This window comes from Rutidosis leptorrhynchoides, chromosome 8, assembly GCF_046630445.1.
Source record: "Rutidosis leptorrhynchoides isolate AG116_Rl617_1_P2 chromosome 8, CSIRO_AGI_Rlap_v1, whole genome shotgun sequence".
Classification (NCBI taxonomy): domain Eukaryota; kingdom Viridiplantae; phylum Streptophyta; class Magnoliopsida; order Asterales; family Asteraceae; genus Rutidosis; species Rutidosis leptorrhynchoides.
Genome location: NC_092340.1, coordinates 222,611,131 through 222,622,349, shown reverse-complemented (window position 1 = coordinate 222,622,349; position 11,219 = coordinate 222,611,131). Strand labels below are relative to the sequence as shown.

The 11,219-nt window shown below is 33.1% G+C and overlaps 1 non-coding gene across 1 annotated transcript; it reads left to right on the top strand.

Annotated features, from left to right (window-relative positions):
* Nucleotides 1-5,842: 5,842 nt before the first annotated feature.
* Nucleotides 5,843-5,949, top strand: LOC139865183 (small nucleolar RNA R71). The gene has a single exon (XR_011764703.1). It is a non-coding gene; the product is annotated as a small nucleolar RNA R71 (small nucleolar RNA).
* The last annotated feature ends 5,270 nt before the right edge of the window (nucleotides 5,950-11,219 follow it).

Here is an 11,219-nt window from a genome sequence, read left to right as displayed (position 1 = left end):
AGCCCTATTAGTGAATCCTACTCGGGTCGGTCTTAGACTCACTAATGCATCCTAATTCCCTACAACCAATGCTCTGATACCAAATGTGACGCCCCGTACTAAATCATCATGTACGGACCATCATTAACAGGATCATTACAAGGTTAAGTACTATATGCGTTTTAAAAACAGAGTTTGCATTCATTAATAAAAGTGACGTCATAACATACGTCAATTGTTTTACAAATCAAAAGTATGCTTCACTAAGTAGAAGCATTAAATAAGTGTACGTGTCCATAATGGTCGTTACATAACATAAGTTCATAAGTAAAAAGTTTGAATGCAACATAAGTAGTCATGCGATAACAACTCTAGGCAGCGGGTTCTACAACACGACTAGTAAGATAGCGGAAGCGACTTCAAGCACCTGAGAAAATACATGCTTAAAAAGGTCAACACAAAGGTTGGTGAGCTATAGTTTAAGTATAACAGTAATGTAAGTAGGCCACGAGATTTCAGTGCTACAACGAGCGTTTCAAAAGTATGTAAAAGTATATGCTTAACCGTGGGCACCCGGTAACTAACTTAACGTTTAATGTACCCCCTTAAAGTGCACTTGGCAAGTGCGTATAACCTCGAAGTATTAAACACTCGTTAAATGCTAGCGCTACTAGCCCGAGTGGGGATGTCAAACCCTATGGATCCATATCTAAGATTCGCGTTCACGGTTCAAAAACCAATGATTAAACGTTACCGAGCTAAAGGGAATGTTTCTGCCGTTATATAACCCACACATATATAAAGTTTGAGTACTCGTGCCTAGTATGTAAAACATAAAATCCGCATGTATTCTCAGTTCCCAAAATAAGTTAAAGTAAAAAGGGAATGCTATAACTCACAATGATTAGTAGTAATGGTAAGGTAGTAGTCGGAAAGTGGTGTGCAAGTAACGGTCCAAACGTCCTCAACCTAAGTCAAATAGCACTAAGTCAATAAGTCGTCTCAAAAGGTTTACAAGTACGTAATTAAGGTCATAAGGGTCATCATCAATCATCATTAAACAAAAGGTAACAAGTAAGACTCGTTTATGAAAGTCGTTTAAAACAAAGGCTGACTTCGGTCAGTCACCACGGCCTCTACCCTTACTGAATTAAGGTGAGACCAGTGGTCATGGCTCCGTCTATGAGTCCCTTAAGTGTGGTAAAATTTATAGAAGCAAACTCGTCTTGGTTTGACCGTGGCGACGGTCTAAGTGCGAGTAGGTCAGAAATTTCTGCACAACGTTAAAGGACATGGTAACGATCGGAGGGCCATAAATCCTAAACCGTAACTCGGATTAAGACGAGTCCTATATGAAAAGTTATCTACTCGAAAAGTTCTATCTAAAAATCAAGGTTAGAACAGCCCAGGTCTACTGGTCTGTTCCAGAAGCATCAGGTCAGTAGGTTTTGGACAGAACAGTGGGTTTTGGAGAGTTCCGGTTGTCTCGGTGCTTGATGTTCATCACGGTTCTCATCCTTGATGCGTATAGCTTCAAGTGTACAACTCGTTGATGTGTTAACATCATTTTGACCAAGGTTTGTCCATCATAACTCAAGTGCAAGTGTTGTAAGTGTTTGATGAACCAAGGTTATATGTAAGTTTATGAACAAGTTCATGAACACTAAGAAAGATCACAACCAAGTGTTGGATCCATGATACTTGCACCAAAGTGTAAGCTCTTGTTGGTTTCATGTCCTTGTTCAAATGTGTAGTAAGCAACTAACAATAAGAAATAAATAAAAATGAATGATAAGCCTAAACCAACCATGAAGGTGGTATTCTAGTAACATACAACAAACAAGAACACAAGTAACAATTATAAAGATTATAAACTTTAAATCTTTGAAACAAATAGAGTAGAAAGCTAACTAAACAAGAAGATGATTCATAGTTGCTCTTACTTTTAAAGATTCAACCCAAGTTGATCTTTAAGTGAAGTAACTTCAAAGTTACTTCAAGAACTACAAGTAAAGAGTTTATACAACTATGAACTTTAATTCTTTGAAACAAAATATGTAGAACATAACTAGAGAGATTATGTTCTTGATGTTCTTGTTAAATACAAGATATAAATGAAGAATCAAACTAAGAAGTTTGATCTTGTAACATGAAAGTAAGTAAGTAAACAACTTAGTAACCTACAAGTAATTAACTTTAAACAAGAACAAGTAACAAAAGTTTTAACAACAAAGATTGATGATGATTATGTTCATGTAGAAATCAGTTTTTTTTACCAACAAAGAAAAGAAGAAAAGAAGTTGTTACTTACAAGAAAGAAAGAAGAACTTGAGAGAAAGAGAGAGAAGAAAAATTGCAAGTAAAGTGTGTGTGTGTTTGAATGAGAGATACAAGGAATGAAGTAATGAATAAATGAAAGCAAATGACCTCTCTAAAGGCCTCAAACAAATCGGCCAGCAGCATAAGCAAGGGGGAATGGGTTTGTTTTGTGGTTACTTGGTGTTAAAGCTTACAAAAGATGGATAAAAGGGTTAGTCTCATGGGGATTATAAGGCAACTAGATTCCTTAAGCAAGTAACTAGTTAGTTTATGTTTAAATGATACTTACAAGTATGCAAGAGTGGGCTTAATGTCCATTAAAAGAAGTAGGGTGGGCTTGTGAGTCTTATTCAAGAGTCCATTACACTAATTAAAGCCCAAGTTGCAAATAATCCAAATAAGTCCAACCTAAGCCCAAGTAATTAACTAACCATCTTAGTTAATTAAAATGATTAATAAAATTAATCATGAATGTAAATAATACCTTAAAATATTATTCGTGCAAGTTCCGGGTGTCACAAAGACGTTTCGGGCATTTAAAGTTCAAGTACGGGCAATTAAAGCAACATGTAAATGTAATAACATACATTCGTTTAATCAAGCGTATTAATAATAATAATTATTAATAAATAACGTTGGAAAAACCAGGGTCGTTACAGAATAACTTGGTACATTCTCCCCACACTTAATTTCTTTCTTTGCCTTTTTATTTTCTTCTATTCCATTTTAAATGAATTCAAGCATTTTAGGTTGTTTCTCAATTTATGTCCTTTCCGAGGTAACGATAATTTCGGTATTATCACCTAGTTTTCACCGTTCATAAATATGTATAAACATGATTTTGACTTCATTTAATTGAAAATTTTTCAAATTTTCACAAAATTTGGCAAATAAACTAAGTGTAAACCCGAGAGAATTTATAACCCTTCCCCACACTTGAGATCATGCAATGCCCTCATTTGCATGAAATCAGACTATAATTATAAATTCATGAGGGTGATTAGTGTAGAAAAGTGATTAAAAATACCCAGTTTGTAAGCATATTATTTTACATCACATTTGATATTTTGCGCCTTGTCGTCAAAATCAGTAGCTATTGCTGAACTTAATGTTAGTCTTTGAAAGTGCGTTGTTTTACCCTGTTTTGTACATAACATAAAATACAAACATATATACATATTTTTGAAGTTTGGTATATAACCCCACGTTCAAAAATTTATAAAATATAGTATTTTTGGCATACTTTAAATCAATAAAATTAAAAATAATGATAATAAAAGTTCTCGTCCCTCCCTCGGGTAAAGCAATTTCGGTTCAACGACCTAGTCTTTAACTCACGACGAATTTTAGAAATCATTTTTTAAACTTAATGAATTAAAGTAAATTTTGTTTTTAAATTCACACAAAACTTAAATTTAAAAAGCATATTAATTTCATATAAAACCTACAAAATAAAAAAAAATCAGAATGGGGGAGAAAACTAGTTCTTTAGTGTCTGCTAGCGGAAAAGACCAATCGAATTCCATTCTCGGAACTACACGAGAACAGAACAACTAACTCCAAACAGCATTTTCTTTTTAGAACATTTGAATCTCCCCACACTTAGGTAGCCGTGGTGTCAAAATTGTGATTAACTTCATCGTTAATTTCTCTTGGTCCATAATCAACTTGCATATCCGTGACTTTTTCTTTAAGCCATTGGTCGGATTCCTGTGTAATATCCACAATTTCAACTAGTTTCTCCTTTTCTTTAGGTGATAGATTGGATACTAACCAGTTACATAACTTAAAGTTCCCCTTGGTTCTAGCATCGCGAATCCGTTTAATAAGTTTCTTCATTGAACTATTAATAACGGGATCATTTAATTTCGTATCAACAATGGGGTTCTTTGTTATCATGTCATCATTAGGTGTTACTTCATTTTCCCCACACTTAGGCGTTTCATTATTGCTAAGTATTACCATTGGAGTTGGTAAAACAACATGGTTCTTACCAATCGTTTTTGCTGGTTCAACGGTTTTGGTTGGTGGAGGTTTAGATTTTCGAATCATAAAGGTGATCGATTTGTCACCACTTTTAAGTGTCATTCTTCCATTTCCTACATCAAATAACGCCCCGGTGGACGCAAAGAATGGTCGACCTAAAATTAGAGGAATGTTTGGGTCCTCTTCTATGTCAATGACAATGAATTCGACTAGAAAGGTTAAATTACCTACTTGAATGGGTAGGTTGTCAACAATTCCAACTGGGTGCTTAATGGTTTGATCAAAGAGTCGAACACTCATATCCGTTGGACTTAACTTACCTACACCTAATCTCTTATATAAGGAAAGAGGCATAACACTTACACTTGCACCTAAATCTGCTAGTGCATCATACATGACACAATCACTAAGTAGACAAGGAACAATAAATTCACCCGGATCACCTACCCTAGGTGGAGGTTTTGGTGGAACTGTCTTCACCGGGTTTACTTCTACGGCTTTTGTTTCTTGTACTTTCTTATTCTTTTTCTTCTTCTTCTTTCCAGAAGTATCACAATCTTTATTACTTATTACTTGCTCATACTCAACTCCTTTTTTTGGAAACGGGATGGGTGGTTTGTATGGTGCCACCACTGGCTTTACATACTCGGGTGGTGGTGGTGAAGTAACTTCTTCATTGTTACTCACATCTAAAACCTTCCCATCTTCTGGAGCTGGTTTTTCAGAATTCGTTGAAACCATATTAACATTCTCATTCCGAGGATTTACTTCAGTATTACTCGGTAGCTTTCCTTGTTCCCTCTCACTCATCATGCTAGCAAGAGTACCTACATGTTTTTCTAGATTCAAAATGGAAGCTTGTTGAGTTCTTAATGACTGATCAAATCTCTCGTTCATTTGGGTTTGAGTTTCAATAAATTGTGTTTGAGATTCAACTAGCTTGAATACCACGTCTTCCATATTTGACTTTTTCTCTTCAGTTTGTTGTTGTGGTTTATATAAGCCAGGTCTTTGTTGATTGAAAGTGTTGTTTTGAGTTGGTTGGTTATTCGGACCTTGTTGGTTATACCAGTTATTTTCGGGTCCTTTTGGATTGTAAAGAATGTTTTGATTTCGATTGAAGTTTAGCTTTGGCGGTTGATAATTATTTTGATAATTATTTCCAGGCCTTTGGTTCATATAGGAAACATTCTCTCGTTGTTCCAATGTTGGTTCAATGTGACAATCTTTCAATAAGTGTGGTCCACCGCATAGCTCACAACTGATTCGTATTGCGTGAATATCTTTATTCATCTTTTCCATTCGTCTTTCGAAAGCATCTATTTTTGCTGAAACGGAATCAAAGTCATGGCTAGAATCGGCACTAGCCACTTTAGATGAACGAAAAATATCTTTTTCTTGGTGCCACTCATGCGAGTGGGAGGCTGTGTTATCAATAATTTTGTAAGCTTCAGTTGCGGTTTTCTTCATAATGGAACCACCAGCTGTTATGTCGATGTCTTTTCGTGTAGCAACGTTGACACCTTGGTAGAATATTTGTACTATTTGGTAAGTGTCTAAACCGTGTTGAGGACATCCTCTCAACATCCTTCTGAATCTTGTCCACGCCTCATATAATGTTTCATTTGGCTTTTGCGCGAACGTAACAATTTCTCCTTGAAGTCTCACGGCTTTAGATGCCGGAAAGAATTGTTTAAGAAATTTTTCAACTAAAACATCCCATGTGTCAATCGCCCCTTCAGGTAACGATTCTAACCAATCTTTGGCTTCTCCCTTTAAAGTCCAGGGAAACAACATGAGATAGATCTGCTCATCTTCCACTTCTCGGATTTTGAATAGTGTACAAATTCTTTTAAACGTACGAAGGTGTTCGTTAGGATCTTCATTCGGTGCACCACTGAATTGGCATTGGTTAGTTACCATGTGTAGAATTTGTCCTTTGATTTCATAATCTGGCGCATTAACTTCTGGCTTAATAATGGCGTGACCTTGGCCCGTGCGTGTGGCTCTCATTCGATCTTCCATACTTAGAGGTTCCGTTACTTCCATAATTGAATTTGTTGAATACGAATCACTAGAGCATTCTGATTTAATGGTTTGTGGCTCAGGAGGAATAATTAGTGGTTCAAGATCTTGGAATTGTCCTTGAATATGCTCCGGGTTCTTAATTGTGAAGTCGGGTTCAAAAGATGGATTATCGGAAATTTGAGTTGGAGTTCTTGTTCGACTAGATGACGATTCTAAAGAAAAATCAACGGCGACAATATTTGCTAGATGTCTTGATCGAGTTACAGGTGTTGAACGTATGACCGGCGGCGAACGTCTTGCTCGGTGCATTCACTGAATATCCTATTAGTTTTTAAAAAGGAAAGAAAAATTATAATAAGTTATCCAATTAATAGACTTTTCTGATTTTGCCCACGTTTCGAATAGCCAAAAGATGCAGCAGAGGGGCAGGATTCGTTTGGTCTCAATATAATTGAGTACTGTTTGGCTCCAATAACCCGGTCCACGTACAAATCCAACTATTACTACGAACCAGAAAATTTTGATGTCTATCAATTTAACCACTTAAAATAAATTTTTGTAATTTTAAGAAATTTAGATAAGAAGTAGAATAAAAATCTATGTCCTAAAACTAGAATAGCGAGAAATAAGAAAGAAAAAGATTGCGCGTCGAAAAAGGTCGAAAAATAGGCGTCGAAAAATAAAAAATAAAAAGTAGCGCGAAAAACGGCGTCGTAAAATTCTAAAGCACCTAAAACTTAATCTAAGGAATAAGCACTTAAGGGATTTTACGGCAAAGCCTAAAAATTCTAGAAGTAAAAATAACTATGGCAAAACTAAACTTAATACTAAAAGTTGCGATTATAGTCTAAAAATCTAAAGGTAATAAAACTAAAAAAAAAACATTTTTTTTTTTTTACGTTTTTTTTTTTTTTTTTTTAAAACGATTTTTTTTTTACAATTTTTTTTTTTTTTTTTTAAAAAAACGAATTTTTTTCTTAAAAAAAACGTTTTTTTTTTTACAACTTTTTTTTTTTTTTTAAAACGATTTTTTTTTACAAATTAATAATTTTTTTATAATTATTATTTTTTTCAAAACTTTTTTTTTAATTCATTTACTATTCATGAATAGTAAATGAAAAGAAATTAATTAATTTACTATTCACATGAAAGCGATATGATAGAAATTATTAATTACAAGTTACATAATATACCCCTGAAGTATTTAATAAATACGACTTTTTAAAACTTTACGTATCATTTTGATTCTAAAATATTATTATATTATTATATTCTATTTCAATATTATTATATTATTATATTCTATTTCAATATTATTATATTATTATATTTTATTTCAATATTATTATAATTAAAAATATAGCGTTTTAGCGCTCCCCGGCAGCGGCGCCAAAAACTTGATGATGTAGCGTGAGGTGTACGAAATAGTATTATTTTTACTAGGAAATACTACAAAATATGACACAAGTTTTATTAATTTACGGATGGGATATACCTAAACCTTGCTACAACACTATAGGCAGTGTACCTAATCGTAGAGTAGTGTAGTTTTTAGTAAGTCCGGTTCGTTCCACAGGGAGCTGGTGAAGTTAACGCTATATTATTAAGTTTATTTGTAAAAATATATATATAAATAAGTAGTAGTATTATTATAAAATGGGGGTTTTACCGTTTAATGACCGGTTTGTCGATTTTAAGCGTAAAAATAAATGACAAAAATTAAAGTGCGTAAAATAAATTGCGATAAATAAAATGACAGAAAATAAAATGACAGAAAATAAAAGTGCGATGAAAAATACAATAAAACAATTATGCTTATTTAAACTTCCGTAATCATGATGTTTGACGTTTTGATTTTAATTAATTGTTACTCGGGTTAATTGTCCTTTGTCATGGTTTATTTGATACCTATCTGGTTTTTATCCATAATAGTCCATCGGTCATAAATATAAAGTGCGAGTGTCCTCGTCAAATTACCCTTATACCCGAAGTCAAATATTCCAACTAATTAAGGATTTAAACTGTGACGCAGTTATCACTTCTGTCAACAATTACACCAGTTATCACTGTATGTAATCTACCCCTGTTTTGATTAGATATGAATATTAATTTACCCACTTGATCAGTTTGAATAATCAATTACCCAACCCGAATAATTAATTAAATGATTATAATAGATTCCATATGAACGTCACTAAATAGGACAACCATAATCATTATTAATTATTAGGATAATTAATTTGAAGATAGGTTCGACAGACTCCAATGAGTTGTCACTCAATTAGACAATACCCCCCATCTATTAATAGTCAATAGTCCAATTTTCACAAGTGTCGGTCTTTTGCCCAAACCTTAATTATGGTACAAAATCCAATAACCCCGTCTTAATATTTAGTCAAACATCACGATTACTTTGGCTTAAATAAGCATAATAATAATTTAGTTACGAGACATTAATTTAAAAAGGAAGAACATAACTTACAGTGATTATTAATCGCGTAGCGTTACACGGACAGAGTTCCTACTTTAAAACCCGTAAAACATTTCTTACAATAACCCAATTATTATTAATCTTAAATTAAACTTAATATTATAAATATAAATATAAATTACATAAGAAAGAAAGAAGATTGGAAAAAGGTGTACATTTTCATTACTACATGAATTCCATTTTATAGGCAAATGTTGATTTGAAATTTTCACTTATGACCCCTTAACTATGCTCAATTAACAACTTTTTATTATTTATTATTATTCTTATTATGAATTATTTAAATATTATATTATATTCTTGTGCATAGTTGACTTGTACTTTCAGCTCCGTTGCGTCGAGCGTTGATAGTTGGCTCGGGTACCGGTTTCGGATTTTCGAACGTCCTTGCGTACAATTTAATATCTTGTACTTTGCGTTTTGTAACTTGTACTCTTGTCATTTTTAGACGTTTCTCATCAATAATTTGAACCACTTGGATTGTATCTTGTACATTTGAGCTTTTTGGACCTTTTTGTCTTCAATTTGTTGAATCTGCCTTTTGTCTTCGCACTTATTTAATATAAACGAATATCACTTGAAAATGGAACAATTGCAACTAAAATCTTGTCTTTCTTGGGGGATAATGCTATGAAATATATGTTCCTTTTTAGCCTTATCACTTAGTGATTATATGGTATGCTTAGCTTAGCTTGCCTTTATGCTTGGATGCTCCGGTATGCGGTATTTGGATATTTGTGTGGCGTGTCCATTTTATGCATATATATGTATGTAGTATATTCTCACTCACTAAGCGTTAGCTTAACCTCTCGTTGTTGATATTTTTATAGGTTCGCATGTTTGGCGGCTCGGGTAAGCTTGGGGATTAGAGATCTTGGCTAGGTTGCTTAGAAGATCTTGCTTTTGTATTCGATTAGGATTTGGGTAGCGTAGTCCAAAATCACCATGTTCGGTTTTGTTGGAAACTAAACTAGTCGGGTCGTGTATGTCCATTTAGATAATTAACTCACGTATTAAATGTTTTAAGGTTATTAAACCTTTTATTGTATAAAAGATGTTTATGGAAACACAATTGGGACCTAAAGTATTATTTAACGCGTATTAAAAGGAAAAAATTTTATGGGCCAGTCTTATTACGGGTTGGGTCGTTACAGTACAGTTGATCATAATTAGGGTTGCCATGCTTTTAGTAGTATTAGTTTCCTGTAGTAGTAGTAGTAGTAGTAGTTGACTGGTTGCATGTGCACAAGTTGTTGTTGTTGTTGTTGTAGTTGGAACCTTGGTCTGTTAGGTTCAGCTCAGAGATTTCAACCTAGTTGTGGTTGGGTCTAGTTGGCTACTGTTTGTTGAGTATAGTGCTGAATGACGCATCACCTGCGTGTAGATGACTATACTGGGATTTAGTAGTAAAGACTATCGGTAGACGCTAGACTGATCAGCTAGTGGTCGTATGCCCGTACAAGCCGCCGATCCTCTAGTTAGAGCAAAGTTGCTAGTTGCTAGTTGTTGTGTGTTGTATTTGGTTGCATATAGTTGTTGCTGTAGGAGTATAAGTTGGTACTGTAGGCTAGACCTTTTGATAATTCCATTCACTTAGCCTTGTGCTAACCTGTGACAACCCGTAAATTTTCGAACAAATTTAAACTTGATCTTTATATGTTTCTGACACGATAAGCAAAGTCTGTAATGTTGAAATCTCAAAAACATTGAACTGTGTTCATGTAATCAATTACCCGTCGACTGCTCTTGATGATTCACGAACAATTATGTGTAAATAGATATGTATGAATATATACATATGTGTGATTATTAAATTGAGGTATTAACAAAACATTAAATGGTTTGATTGACATGAAAATATAATAGGAAATCTATTTTATGACTTGTAAACGTTAGCAAAATATTAAACAAATAACGCTATACTTATTCGTTATAGATAAACGTCTACGTAATAAAAACGTGTTATGTGAAAAGTGTTTTTATATATATATATATATATATATATATATATATATATATATATATATATATATATATATATATATATATATATATATATATATATATATATATATATATGAACAAAGTATATTGAACGTATATTTGAGCGGCTTCGAATACAATTAATAGATATAGTAACACTTGATTATTATTATTAAACTAGTTAATTCAAACTTATGAGGATAAACATAAGTTCTAGTAATAAATTATGTGATATGAATATAATTAGTTTTAGAAGAATAAACCTTATGATAGTTATTTGATTCAGTTCCAAACGTACGAGAACATTTTCAGTCCAAAAGAATTCTATTACTAAAACGTTTCATAATGTAATTTGAAATGTAATTAAAGTTTTATGCTATATATATTAAATCACATTTACATATATACATATTGTTGTAAAGATATAAAACGT